Consider the following 14,520-nt stretch of genomic DNA (forward strand, 5'->3'; position numbering starts at 1 on the left):
CCCAGAGCCCCGCCACGGGAACAATGAATGAAGACCGCCGCCTCGCCTCCCCGGGTGTCCAAACTCCTCTCTCCCGGCATCGCCTGGCGCTGCAGAGCCCATGGTGCAGCTGCAGAACTGAAGCGGCCCGGCGGCTCTCGCTCCACACAAAAGACAGCCCTGGGCCTTCATTCCAAAGCATCCCGAGACCAGTGCTCAGCATAAGCACCCCAAACCTTTCGTTAATAACCCCGCGAGTCCTGAAACCCCAGGCGAGGTCCCTATGCCTTCGGGGGTGGGGGGGCAGTGACCTATCATATCCTCCGCTGGTCCCGGGTTCCTCTCGTCTTCCCTAAAAAGGCTGTCACTTGAGTGACGGTCCCTGAGAGAAGATGCCAGCCCGGGTCCCACACTCCGCGCCCCCCCTCCCCGCCCCCAAGAAAAGGAATGAGCTCATCTGAGTGACAACACAATACGGGGCAGCTCCGGGCGGCTTTTCCCATTACCAAAACGTGAGGAATGTGCACGGGGCACAGGGGTGGCGCCGGCACGTTCCCCCGAAACACAAGGAAATTAGAGCGGAGATGTGGGAACTCGGCTCGCCGGCCATGACACCGGGCCCCGGGGTCCCCGCCCGCCAGCGCCACCGGGGTGACAGCGGCCTGGCTGGGGCCCTCCACCCACCAGCCGCGGGGCCACTCCGTCAGCGCCGCCCAGTCCGGGCCGACGGGGAAGCGACCCTTTCAGCCCGCCGCCCGCCTCCCCCGGCATCCCGGCTTCGGCCCCGCCGCTACCTGAAGGAGCCGGGCCGCCTCCGTGTCCCGTCGTCCGTCCGGCGGCAGCGTCTGGCCCGCTCCTCCTCCCCGCGCCGGGTGAGGGAGCGGGAGGCAGTCACATTCGGCGCGTCCCCAGCCCAGGGGACGGGGCCCCGGGCAGCCCCCGCATCGTCGCACTCGTGCTGCGCGCCTCAGGGCACACGCCCCAAAGCCCGGGCAGCCGGCCCTCTGTGGGGCCCAAGGAGAGCGGCAGGGAACCCTTCTCGTCTCACGCTCCTTCTCGTCTTACTCCCTCCATCTAAGATGGCGGCCCCAGCGCCCGCGATGAAGAAACTCTCGGGCGGCCCCGGCAAGCGAGCCGTCTGCTCGGCGCTCCTCCTCCCGACCTGCGGCGCCACCGTCTCTCTGCTTCTGCGCGAGCCCGCCTGGCTCGGGTATCTATCGCTCTGGCCTGAATGGAGGCCCCGCCTCCCTGGGAAGGGGCGTGGCCTCGCCGTCCAGCTGGTCGCCATTTCGGAGATGGGCAGGCTGTAGGGCCAATCGTCGCCGGCGCTTGGGAGAGGCTGTTGGCAGCTGAGAAGGGCCAGCGATTGGCCGCCTCCCAGGGGTCTGAGGCCAGAGGGAGGAAGGCCAACTCGCCAGCATCGCAAGGCCGGGAAGTACCTGAGGATGCTCGGCGTCGACGGCTGTCCAGCTTGGGCGCATCCCCTCCAGAGTCGGGCACTAGGGTTATCAAATCGCGACTCCACCACTTACCGGTTAGGTGGGAAAGTCCCTAAACTTTCCTGAAACTCAGTTTCCTCATCTGTAAATTGGTGGTTCCTTTTCCCCCCATCAGATTGGCAAGAAGGTAAAAAGTGGTAATATCCAGTGTGGTCCAAAACAGATGAAAGCCCGTCGTGGACCCGCCCTCCATCAGCACTGGCCGGAATGGGTCTGGGGAGGGCAATTGATTCTCTATTGACATGTTTAATGTACATACCCCTCCTCCCACCAATGCCACTTCTAGGTACGAATTCCAAAGCAATATGAACACCTATGCACAAAAATGGTATGTGCAAAGATGTTTATTGCCATATTGTTTGCATTAGAGATACACTCGCACTATTTATAGGAAACTGTAGGGCTGGCTCATTCTTTTTTAACAGATAGATGATAGGTCTTCCATACTGTGGAGCTAGCTCCGTTTATGCAACCAGTTTCCTATAAATAATATTCAGGCAATATGTGCAGTATTAAAGAAAAATAAAGTGAAGCACGATGAGATAATGTTGGAGTATGTAGACCAACACGAAAATACTAGTAAGTGCAGGGGAAAGATGAAGGCATTGAATGTGGAGGAAGTATGAGGGGCGTTGTTTTTTGTTTGTTTTTTTAAAATAGGAATCACTAAAAAACCAAACAAAATTCAGCCCAGTGTAGGGGGTCTTCCCATGCACCTAAAGGTTGCCGGTTGGATTCCCAGTCAGGGCAAATGCCTGGGGTTACCGGCTTAATCCCCAGTAGGGGGTGTGCAGGAGGCAGCCTATCAATGTTTCATTCTCACGACGATGTTTCTCCCTCTCCCTCTCTCTAAAAATCAATAAAATTATATATATATATATTTTTTTTAATCCAATTGAGTAATCTTGAAGATCTAATTGACCTTATTGAGCAATATCAGGCAGCATCCTACCCAGCAACTAGAAAGGTGCTCCTAGGGGTATGAAATGGAAGGTTTTTATAGGAAGAAGGGTGGGGCAAGGGAGCTATTGGGGATGGGGCAGTAACATCTTTTCTTTGGGGGAAGAGAAGGGAAAGGGTTTTATCATACAGATTGCCTCTTCTTTCCATGGGGGATGGAAAGGGCCTGTGTGACAGATTACCTTACCGGTGCTTGACCAGAAAACTGTGTCTGGGAGAGGTTGGATCTGCGATTAGATCAGGTATTAAGTCTAGGTTTGGTATCATGGGCTTTTAATATGAGTGACACATTTTGGGCCTGTCGTTTTTTTTTTTCTTTAACATAACAGCAACACCTACTTTATAGGATTAAATAATAGGAAGCACTTAGCACAGAGCCTTGGGTTTTAGACTTCAGTTTGTGGAGTCTAACTGCCCAGGTTCAAATTTGTACTCTGCCGCTTCTTCAACTGTGACTTGGAAAAGTCCTTTAGACCTCAGGTCCTTAGCTGCCTCATCTATAAAGAAAACATGATGGCACCCACCTGATAGCATGGTAAGACTTTGGTGAGTTGAAGATGTAAAGCACTTAAAATAGTGCCTGGCTCATTTACACTAAAAGTGTCAGCTGTAATTACTATAGCTATCTCTTATCATCATCACTATTTAGGGCAGAGCTGCAAAGCCACACCTGCTGACCCTAGGCCATTCCTTTCAGTTGCCCCAGGTATTTGTCCTGCACTTTACAGCTTAGAAATCTTCAGGAACCTGTGCCTCATTCAAACCTCTCAGCTGATCAATATCGTGCCAAAAAAAAGTGCCAACTTAATTTTTTCAAAAAAATTTTTGAGGTAAAATTCACATTACATGAAACTAATCATTGTATAGTAGCAATTAGTACATTTACAAGGTTGTACAACCACCACCACCATCTGGTTCCAAAACATTTCCATCACTCCAAAGTAAAACCCATTAAACAGTTTCTTCTATCCCACCCGCACCCGGCCCCTCGCAGCCACCAATATGTGTGTTCTATCACCGTGGCTGTATCTGTTCTGGGTATTTCATATAAATGGAATCATACAATATGTGACCTTTTGTGTCTGGCTTCTTTCACTTAGCATCATGTTTTTGAAGGTTCATCCATGTGGTTGCACGTGTCATTACTTCATTCTTTTTTATAGCTAAATAGGTAAGTATGTACCACTTTGTTTATCCATTCATTTGTTGATGGACATTTGGGCTGTTTCCATTTCTTTGCGATTGTGCATAGTGATTGCTATGAGCATGCATGTATATGTACTTGTTGGAGTACCTGTTTTCAGTTTTTTCAGGCATATACCAGGAGTGGAATTGCAGGAATCATCTTGCACTCCGCTGGGTTGCATGTCCCCACTTTGAAACCTCTGATTTGGTGTGTTGAAGAAATGTTCAAACCTGTAGAGAATTTTTATAAGAGTTTATTTGAGCCAAACTGGTGACACATGCCAGGGAGCAAGATCTCAAATCCTCCAGAGAATAACAGTTTTGCAGTTTCTTTTTTGCCTTTGAAATTAAGGAGAGACCATAAGGAAGATCACATGGAGGGAGAAAGCAAGGCAGAGATTGGATTACAAGGTTGTTGAACTCTTATTAGGGCGGACTCATATTAGAAGGAGGGGTATGAGCCTGGCTGGTGTGGCTCAGCAGTTGAGCGTTGACCTATGAACCAGGAGGGCTCTGGTTCAATTCCTGGTCAGAGCACATACCTTGCTTGCAGGCTCGATCCCCAGTGGGGGCTATGCAGGAGGCAGCCAATCGATGACTCTCTCTCATCAATGATGTTTCTATCTCTCCTTCTCCCTTCATCTCTGAAATCAATAAAAATATGTTTTAAAAAAAAAAGAAAGGAGGGTTGTGAAAGGGAGCATTTCAAAGGTATGTTAACCTAGACTCACAGAAACAAAGGATAGGGCTTACTTAAGGCAAAGATAAGCCTTTTAGTAGAGAAGCTCTATACCTGGGCCATGACTACCCACCCATCTACTTCCCATAGAACCCCTTTTTTTCATCCACAGGTGGTAGGAGAGGTCAGGAGAGCTAGGGTTATTCGGAAAGGTCTCAGGAGAGAAAAGGGGGAAAGGAATGAGTCAGAAATGGCATGAAGGAAGACTGGACATGGCATGATCTCAGATCAAACAGAGGAGGGGAAGAACAGGAGGTATGCTCGGTGGGAGGAGTGATTGGGGAGACTACTATGGAAACATGCCTGGGTATTGGAATGCTCTACTCCTTAATTTAGGAGGTGGTTACATGGGTGTGTGTATATTATATGTATCTACATATATACCAGTAACTGGTATGTGCACTTTTCTATACATTTGTTACACCTCAATAAAAAATTCTTTGGAAAAAAACACCAGGTCTCCAAGCCTGGCAAAAGGGTGCATTTTTCAGATGAAGGAAAGAAAAACTTCACAAATAATAGTTACCTTTCATGGAGACTCTTCATATAATCAGACATTTTACACAATCTCCCTTACTCATCTCAACTTGAAAGGCCTGATCTTCAAATGAGGAAGCCTTCCGAGAGGGTAATTAATCCAAGGGCAAAGCTGGGAAGTGGTGGAACAGGGATCTGAACCTGTTCATTTGTTTATTCCTCACGAAGATTAACGTTGTCCTTAATATGTGCCAGGCCCTGCACTGAACAAGTCAAAGTCCCTGCCCTCGAGGTCTAGCAGGGAGACAAGCGGCAAACAAGTGAACCAATATATCAACACCAGAGTTAGGATTGTGATAAATCAATAAAGGGAATGACTAGAGCAGTGCTTCTCAACCTTCTGGCCCTTTAAATACAGTTCCTCATGTTGTGACCCAACCATAAAATTATTTTCGTTGCTACTTCGTAACTGTCATGTTGCTACTGTGATGAATCGTCATGTAAATATCTGATATGCAGGATGGTCTTAGGCGACCCCTGTGAAAGGGTCGTTCGACCGCCAAAGGGGTAGCGACCCACAAGTTGAGAACCGCTGGACTAGAGAATGATAGAAGGGGGAGGGGAATGCCTGTAGACTTCTCTTAGGAATTGGTGGTTAAGCTGGGCACTGAGACATGAGCGAGAGCCAGGGGAAGAGCATGCTAAGCAGTTGGAGCAGCACTGAAGGGCCATGAAGTGGGAAAGGAGTGCAGGCCAGTGTGGTCAGAGCACAGAGAAGGCTGGGGAGGAGATGGGGCTGGGGAGGTGGGAAGAGGACAGAGGATGGAGTCATATCTGGTCTGACTCCCAGTCCTGTGGCCTTCCCATTCCATCCTGCCTCTCTGGTGAGTTTAATTTTAGTCACAGATGGGTTTGAAGTGTGGGCTGGCCTGGACTGAGTGCTGGAGAGGGCGCCAGGTAAACAAACACTTACCCCACCAGGTGATCCCAATGTACTCTAATGGCGAGCTATCCAAGTTCTGTGGGAGGGCACCCAGAAAGGGGAGGGAGCTACCAGTTCTGCCAGGGAGGGTCACAGAGGTCTCTGCAGAGGCAACATTTAAACTGAATTCCAAAGGAGGAGTCAGAATTTTCCAGAGTGAGAAGAGAGGGAGAGCAGAGTCAGAGGTGGGAACAGTATGGGCAAAGGCATAGGAGGTGTGACTTAGCACATGTTTGGAAAACAGCTAAGTTTTCATTGATGTTCCTATCTCTCTCCCGTCCTCTCTAAAATCAATAAAAATATGTTAATAATAATAAGTAAATAATTTAAAGTTTAGCCCTAGCTGGTTTGTTCAGTGGTTAGAGTGTCAGCCCACAGACCAAAGGGTCACGGGTTCAATTCCTGGTCAAGGGCATGTACCTGGGTTTCAAGTTCAAACCCCAGCCCTGGTCTGGGCACATGCAGGAGGCAACAAATTGATGTGTCTCTCACATCAGCCCCACTGACAGTGACCGATGGGGTCCATCTGCCTCTGAGGTGTAGCCAACACAGGGCCTCAGTCAGTCTCTGCTACCATCTCCATGGCTCCACCTCCTCCGACTTCCATCATCCCCAGACCATACCTTAAACCTGAAAACCACTTCCAACAGGAGCCTGAGCTGCCGCCTTTCCACCATATTCTTTATTCAGCAGCTGCTGAGAGGAACAAACACTGTAGGTCGCAGCTGCCAGGGGAGGCTCCCCAGAGATGTGGTCCTGGAGCTGGGGTTGAAAGTTGGGAAGAGCATTTTCAGCAGAGGGGAGAGTGTGAGCTGCTTCTCCAGGTTTGCTGGGAGCTGCAAGCCTGAGAACAGAACAGGCACCTTTCCTGGGACAGGAGGCGTCAGGCCAGTGAAACAGACCAGAACCTCAGAGGCAGGCCTTCCACAGGACAGGGATGCCCTTTACCAAATGTCATAGAGGCGGAGACGCCTGGGCGGGAAGCCCTCCTGGAGCATGTTTCGGTGAGGAGAGGCATCCAGGGCTGGCTACCGTCCCTCCCCTCTCCTCTGCGGAGTAGCAGGCATGGGCTCTGAAGTCAGACCAGCAGGAGATCAAATGCCAGCTGAGCCCTCCTGGCTGTGATGCCTGGCCTCTCCCTCAGGTGATGTCGGAGTAGGAACACCTGCCTTCCGGGGTTATTGGGAAGAAATGACACAGAGAAGGACAGGCCCTGGCACGCAGCAGGTGCTCAGGGAGTCTTGCTCCTCATTCCCTTCCTCTCCAACACCTCCCCTGACTTACTGCTTTCTGCCCTAAATAAACAAGTCTGCCAGGTCTTGAAGAAGAAAAACACCAGAATTTTCAAGTGTGTCTTTCCCCCTTTCGGTTGCCACCCTCATCATTCTTTCTTCCCTTTTAGGGCCAAATGTGTCTAAAAATAGTGTGGACTCAGGCTCAATTTTCTCACCCATCCCTCCATTAAGCCCCAGCCGTCTGCCTTCCACAGCCACCCCTGGATGCCTCTTCTCATGGAAACATCCCTCCAGGAGGCTTTCCCACGCCCAGGCCTCACCGCCTCTATGACATTTGGTAAAGGGCATCCCTTTCCTGTTGGAGGCCTGCCTCTGAGGTTCTGGCCTATTTCACTGGCCTGGCTCCTCCTGTCCCAGGAAGGGTGCCCGTTCTCCTCGCAGGCCTGCGGAGCCCAGTGCACCTGGAGAAGCAGCTCACACTCTCCCCTCTGCTGAAAATGCTCTTCCCGACTTTCAACCCCAGCTCCAGGACCACATCTCTGCGGAGCCTTCTCTGGCAGCTGCGACCTACAGTGTTTGTCCTTTCTCTGAATTTTTGTGAGCTTCCCACTTCAGCCCACACCTCATTACACTGTCTTTTCTCAGTCTCTCATCGTGTCAACTGGCAGAGAAGGACACATTTTGGAATCAGGCATTGAATTTCTTTTTAATTAATTTTAAGAGAGAGAGAGGAAGGGAGAGGGAGAGAGAGAGAGAGAAACATCAATGTGAGAGCAACACATTGACTGGCTGCCTCCTCCACACACCCCACCAGGGATAGAGCCCACAACCCAGGCCCAGGGATCAAACTAGCAACCCCTTGGTGCCCGGGATGATGCCAAATCAACTGAGCCATACAGGCCAGGGCAGACTGAATTTCCAGCTACTCTTCCTATTAGCTGTGTAACTCGGGTCAGGCCAACAAGCTAATACACCTGTCTGAAAGGTTTTCCTATGTGTGAAACGGGGGCAATAACACGTGTCATGGGGCTTTGGTGAGGCTGAGACCCTTACTAAAGCATCTTGTGTTGGTGAGAAGCAGAGTGGGCTTCATGAGCATGAGGCCAGGGCAGACCCCTGCCTGCACTCAGAAGGCCCAGAGCTTGGTTTTAATGATCTGTGGTCTCTATCTTAAAATTCTTGATAATTTTATCTCTGAATTTGTGTTTTGATAAGTGAAGTCGGATGGGACAATGGAGCATGCAAATAGGGGCCTTGGAACCTCTGCTCACACATAGTCCTGCCTCCTGACTCCCAGGGGTTCTAGCCAGCTCCCTACTAGCCTTCCTTTCTGACACTTCCCTCCACCTGCAACCTGCGTGTCAAGTCCTGTCCAGCCTCCCTTCCTCTACCCCCTCCAGCAGCCCTGGGAAAGACCCTGCAGCCAGCAGGCACACATGGGCCCTAGTGGAGGCTGCACTCACCCTGTGAAGATCCCTGCACCTCCGGGAACCCAACATTAAATAGCAAACACAAAACGCTGTGACAGGTCAAGAGAAAGGAAAAAGTTCTACACTGTAATACTTTTTTTTTTTAACCATTTAAAATATTTTATTCGTTTTTTACAGAGAGGAAAGGAGAGGGATAGAGAGTTAGAAACATCAATGAGAGAGAAACAGCAGTCAGCTGCCTCCTGCACACCTCCCACTGGGGATGTGCCCGCAACCCAGGTACATGCCCTTGGCCGGAATCGAACCTGGGACCTTTCAGTCTGCAGGCCGACGCTCTATCCACAGAGCCAAACAGGTTAGGGCAGCTGTAATACTTTTGATGGCACTTTTTCCTTCTTCGTGAAAGAGGGGCCCCACATTTCAGTTTTCAATGGGCTCAGAAATTATGGAGCTGATTCTGGAGAGAAGCCAGGAAGGTTATATGGCCCCAGAAGGGTCTTAAAATTTGCCAGCTCTCCCCAAACAAGGTCACAGAGGTACACTAACGAGAATACCAGTAAAAGGAGAAACCACCCAGCATACAGTTTTAACATGGAGCCTTGTCACCAGATCCCACTGTCTGTGGTAGACCATTACTCCAATAGCCCGTTGTTGAGTAACAAGTCACCACAAACTCGGGTATAAAACCTCAACTATTTTATAACTAGAGGCCCAGTGCACCACACTCATGCACTGGGGGGAGGAGGGGAAGGGGTGGTCTCAGCCCGGCCTGGGCCCTCTTGCAGTCTGGGACCCCTCGAGGGATGTCCGCCAGCCGTGATCCTGGCTTCTGGCTGAGTGGTACTCCCCACTGTGGGAGCACACTGTCCACCAGGGGGCAGCTCCTGCGTTGAGCTTCTGCCCCCAGTGGTCAGTGCGCATCATAGCAACCGGTTGATTTGCATATTAGTCTTTTATTATATAGGATGCTCACAGATTGTCTGGGTTAGGAATGCAGACAGGACCTATCAGCGACAGCTTGCCCCGGGATGTCTGGGGCCTCAGGAGAAAGGACTCCAATGGCTGGGGCTGGAGGGTCCACCGCCAAGATGGTTTCTTTACTCCTATGCCTGGCACCTCCGCGGGGGTGGCTGAAAGGGGTGTGTGTGTGTGAGAGAGAGAGAGAGAGAGAGAGAGAGAGAGAGAGAGAGAGAGAGAATATTATCTGGGACTATCTGACAGAGCACCTCCTCCTGGTCTTTCCAGCATGGTGGCCTCAGGGTCATCAGAATTCTTACATGGCAACTCAGAGCACTAGCAAACAATGCAGAAAGTGCGCCATACTCTCCTGATTGAAACAGTCACAAGCCCACCCAGGTTCAAGGGCAGGGAAAACAGATTCCTTCTCTTGATGGGGACCTGTCAAGGTTAGAGAAACTCATATGGGTGGGACATATTGTCACAGCCATCTTTGAAAAGTGCAATCAGCCTGGTTGAGTGTTGGACCATGAACTAGGAGTTCATGGTTTGATTCCCAGTTAGAGCACATGCCCAGGTTGCCGGCTCAGTCCCCGGTAGGGGGCATGCAGGAGGCAGCCAATCAATATTTCCCTCTCATAGATGTTTCTATTTCTCTATCCCTCTCCCTTCCTCTCTCTAAAAATCAATTAAAAATATTTTTTTAAAAAGAAAAGTACAATCAGCCACAGCTATAAATTAAGTTTTAAAATAAATCCTGTAATTATCTTGCAAAAAGCATCATTAATTTCTGTTATGGTTATAATGGGATTATGATTTAAAAGAATTAATTTGTGCTCTTTCTCTGCCATCGAGGTGTGCGAGTTCGCCTTTCCTTCACCATGTCTTCCCACAAGACTTTCAGGATCAAGAGGTTCCTGGCCAAGAAACAAAAGCAGAATCGGCCCATTCCCCAATGGATTCGGATGAAAACTGTAATAAAATCAGGTACAACTCAAAGAGGAGACATTGGAGAAGAACCAAACTGGGCCTATGAGAAATCACACATGAGAGATGACTCACATATTTATGCTGTATCCAGGTTGCCTACACCCTTAAATGACTGAAAAGATGCTACTGCCTGGACAGTTGGGGCATTTTAATTGGAAGATTAATGAACTTGTGATTTTGCTCTGTTGATTTTTTCCCCCTGAAATAGAAGGTTGATTCAGTAATAAATGTGAGACCTTTAAAAAAAAAAAAAAAGAATTAATTTGTTGAATATAAGCATTTAAAATATATCATCACCATTTTAACTATCTGCTTTGGCATTTTACATTTTAAAAAATATACCAGGCCCTAGCTGGTTTGTTTCAGTGAATAGAGCGTCAGCCTGTGGACTGAAGGGTCCCGGGTTTGATTCTGGTCAAGGGCACATACATGCCCAGGTTTTGGGCTTCCCCAGTGTGGGGTGTGCAGGAGGCAACTGATAATAATTCTCATCATTGATGTTTCTACCTCTCTCCCTCTTCCTTCCTCTCTGAAATTAATAAAAATATATTTTAAAAAATAAAATTAAAATATGCTAGGAATGTCCCTGGCCTGTTAGTTTAGTTGGTTGGAGCTATGTCCCGATTTGCCAGGGTTGTGGGTATGATGCCCAGTAGGGGCACATGCAAGAGTCAACCAGTGGGTTCATGGATGAGTGAAGCAACAAATTAATGTTTCTCTCTCAAATCAATAAATAAAAATTTTTTAAAAATGGAAGTGGCTCTGGCCTCAATCTCTGGAATGAGGGCCTCATGATTTATTTTTGTAATATTCTCCTACCATGATCCACCGGCATGTAGAACTGAGCATGCAGGTGGTGCTTAATATATACTTATTTCCCAATTAGCTAAGGCAGAAGAGAAACTGTGATTCTAACTCTGAGGTAAATTCTAATGAAACAACACTTATTGGATGACTAAAACTTTTTAATTTCAGGTTATTTCATTGTCACCACTATCCAGAGTCTAAAATAGGTAGTGTCCTTCATTGACTTGGGTTGGATGATTCCAAAAGGAGAAAGAAAGCCTGATAATCAGGGCCAAAGCTGTGCTTGTGTTGCCTTGTTTTGCTAAGTCATATGGACAATCATCTCAGTTCTCCAGTTCATACTTCATTATCTACAATTCAGTTTATTTCAATGGCCATTTACTGAGTATGTACTGTATGCTAGGAGCCAGGCACTGATCTAGCCACTGTGGATGAAGAGATGCCAAGCACAGTCCCCTCCCGACCCCAGTGTGTGTGTGTGTGTGTAGAGGGGGGTTGTTTGTAGACAAATGAAGTATAACTATATGCAAGGAACTCAAACATAATAATCTAATTCAGGTCTTAGTGTTACACAGAGCATGTGACTCAGGCCTGGCCAATCAAAATTGCACATGCCCCTGGTCACTGTAATTGGTTCAGGGATGAACACATACCCAACTGGATCCAATCAAAGTGAATCTCAGGATTTTTGAGGAAGCCCCCAAATGTCTTCTGACTTTTCCCCTGAACTTGAGCCTTGGGAGAAGGGAAGGCTGGGGTCGCTTCAGCTACCTTCACACAGTGATTGCTGAGCCTGAAGCCATGCAGGGTCCTGCTGGCATCTGTTGAGCACTAAAACCAGCCAGACCCACAACCAGCCAGACCCACAACCAGCCAGACCCACAACCAGCTAGACCTACAACCAGTCAGACCTACAACCAGCCAGGCCTATAACCAGCCGGACCTACAACCAGCCAGACCTACAACCAGCCAGACCTACAACCAGCTAGACCTACAACCAGCTAGACCTACAACCAGCCAGACTACAACCAGCCAGACCCACAACCAGCCAGACCCACAACCAGCCAGACCTACAACCAGCTAGACCTACAACCAGTCAGACCTACAACCAGCCAGACCTACAACCAGCCGGACCTACAACCAGCCGGACCTACAACCAGCCAGACCTACAACCAGCTAGACCTACAACCAGCTAGACCTACAACCAGCCAGACTACAACCAGCCAGACCCACAACCAGCCAGACCCACAACCAGCCAGACCTACAACCAGCTAGACCTACAACCAGCCAGACCCACAACCAGCCAGACTACAACCAGCCAGACCTACAACCAGCCAGACCTACAACCAGCTAGACCTACCACCAGCCAGACCTATAACCAGCCGGACCCACAACCAGCCAGACCTACAACCAGCCAGACCTACAACCAGCTAGACCCACAACCAGCCAGACCCACAACCAGCCAGACCCAGACTTTCCTGTTTCATGTAGCATTACATTCCTTTTCTTAAAACCTAAAACCATTGAGTTAGTTTTTCTATCACTTGTAATAGAATCCTAATATATGTTCCAGTGATCACCTGTTCATGTCCTCTCTGGCAATATTGACATTAAGTGAAGGTCATTCTTTTCCTTCTTCTGAAGAAAGATCTTGTAGAACATGGAAATCACTGGGAAGCTATGCACACACTTGCAGAGGGAGGGTGTCTTTGACCTGAAGGAGTGTCCCAGGTCCCAAGGAGACATCCTCCCAATGTCTTTGTCTTCCTGCAGCTTTGTGCCCTTGGATGGCCTGCTCCTCCCCCCACCCCACCCCACCCCACCCCTCACCCCTGCCCTCCAGCCCCACTCCCCTCACTAGCCTCTGAGGCTCTTGTGGATTCACAGCTTGGTATTGGAGAGGTCAACTAACCACCTTCACCAGACTTAGGTTAACTATGTTGTGAGAATTTGGATATTCTTATAATTAACAATATTTGCACTTTTTACAAATAGATGTTGACCACATAACTTAGAGTAGGTGAGACTTGAGGAGCTTTGTTTGTTCAGTAGGTGTGGACGGGATCGTCTGGGATTCAGCTTAAGTTTGTACCCCTTCACCTACCTCTCTAGAAGGGAAAGACTTAAAGATGATACAAGAGGTCAACCTTAGCTAGAAGCTTCTGACACCAGATTAGCATTAATCTGTGCAGCCCTTTTCTCAGCCTCAGATATAGTTTGCACATTTAAAATTCTATAGGTTGTTTTCTCTTAGTTCATTCCCTCATTATGGTTCTGGGCAATTTAGGTTTTATCTTCCTCCTCAGATTCCCTCTAATAACGTTGGGGTCCTGTCCACATTTGCTCTACCAGGAAAAGCAATGCTTTCTGTTAGAAAACATTTTCAGAAACCAAACAACTCCAAAGCAAGTTGGTTAATGTAGTAACAAAGTTAATATTAACAAAAATAGCTAACAATGATTGAGAGCTAATAACTATATCAGGCCTAATGCCATAAGGCATACTAGAATAGTAAGTAGTAAATGATATGGTTGATTCACATAACAACCCTGTGAGACAGAGAACATCATCAACAGATGAGGGAACTGAGGCAAGGACACACAGCTAACATGCCTGAGCTCTGGATCCAATTCAAACAGTTCAACCCCACCCCCTTAACTTTTTAAAAATAGCTACTTATTTTTAATATAATTTCAAAGAGAAAATGTGCAATAGTACTATAATGAACTCACACATATAGAACCTGCACTTTTAACCATTACAATATATTTGTTCAATAAATAAATAGGCACTGAAATATAGTAAGCAGCTCATTTTAATTAAGAAAACACCAACATTCCCAAAATGAAAATCCAAAACAAAGATTAATCTTGGCTGAAAGTCACAAAGCTGAAGGGGGAAATGAAATGTGTCTAATATTTTCTGCACAATTCTTACTTTTTTCTGTGTTTGTCCTTCCTGAGGTTGACTTACAGCAATAGATTCACAAAAGCTCAGAGCTTACAGAAACCTTAGAGACTTTTCAATGCAAACCACCTCCTGACCTCCTGCCCCTACCTCCCACAATTCATCAGGTGGGTGAGCTGGCCTGAAGGAGGGGCCAGGGCTCTGACTCCCAAGCAGCCAAGGGGAGCTGAGAGCCCAGAGCCTTTAGAACCGGATCAGCTCAAGTCAAAGGCCAGTTCTGTAACTTATAAGCCATGTGGCCTTGGACTGAGGCCTAACCTCACAGAGCCTGGGTTTTCTTATCTGTAAACGGAGCCAAGAATATAGACCTCAT

General features: G+C 48.2%; 1 protein-coding gene and 1 pseudogene across 5 annotated transcripts in view; one reads left to right on the forward strand and one right to left on the reverse strand.

Moving 5' to 3' along the window:
• RAF1 (Raf-1 proto-oncogene, serine/threonine kinase) overlaps positions 1-913 on the reverse strand; it is a 71,561-nt gene extending 70,648 nt beyond the window's left edge. For 4 of the 5 annotated variants that reach the window (XM_059663629.1, XM_059663628.1, XM_059663627.1 and 1 more), the window contains exon 1: positions 774-913. The gene's annotated coding sequence lies outside the window, so the exon portion shown is untranslated. The remainder of the gene's footprint in view (positions 1-773) is intronic. The other variant, XM_059663630.1, reaches the window with a different exon arrangement.
• Positions 914-10,293: 9,380 nt separating this feature from the next.
• LOC132215136 (large ribosomal subunit protein eL39-like) lies at positions 10,294-10,712 on the forward strand (annotated as a pseudogene).
• Positions 10,713-14,520: the final 3,808 nt, after the last annotated feature.

The sequence above is a fragment of the Myotis daubentonii genome, chromosome 14 (assembly GCF_963259705.1).
Source record: "Myotis daubentonii chromosome 14, mMyoDau2.1, whole genome shotgun sequence".
Lineage (NCBI taxonomy): Eukaryota > Metazoa > Chordata > Mammalia > Chiroptera > Vespertilionidae > Myotis > Myotis daubentonii.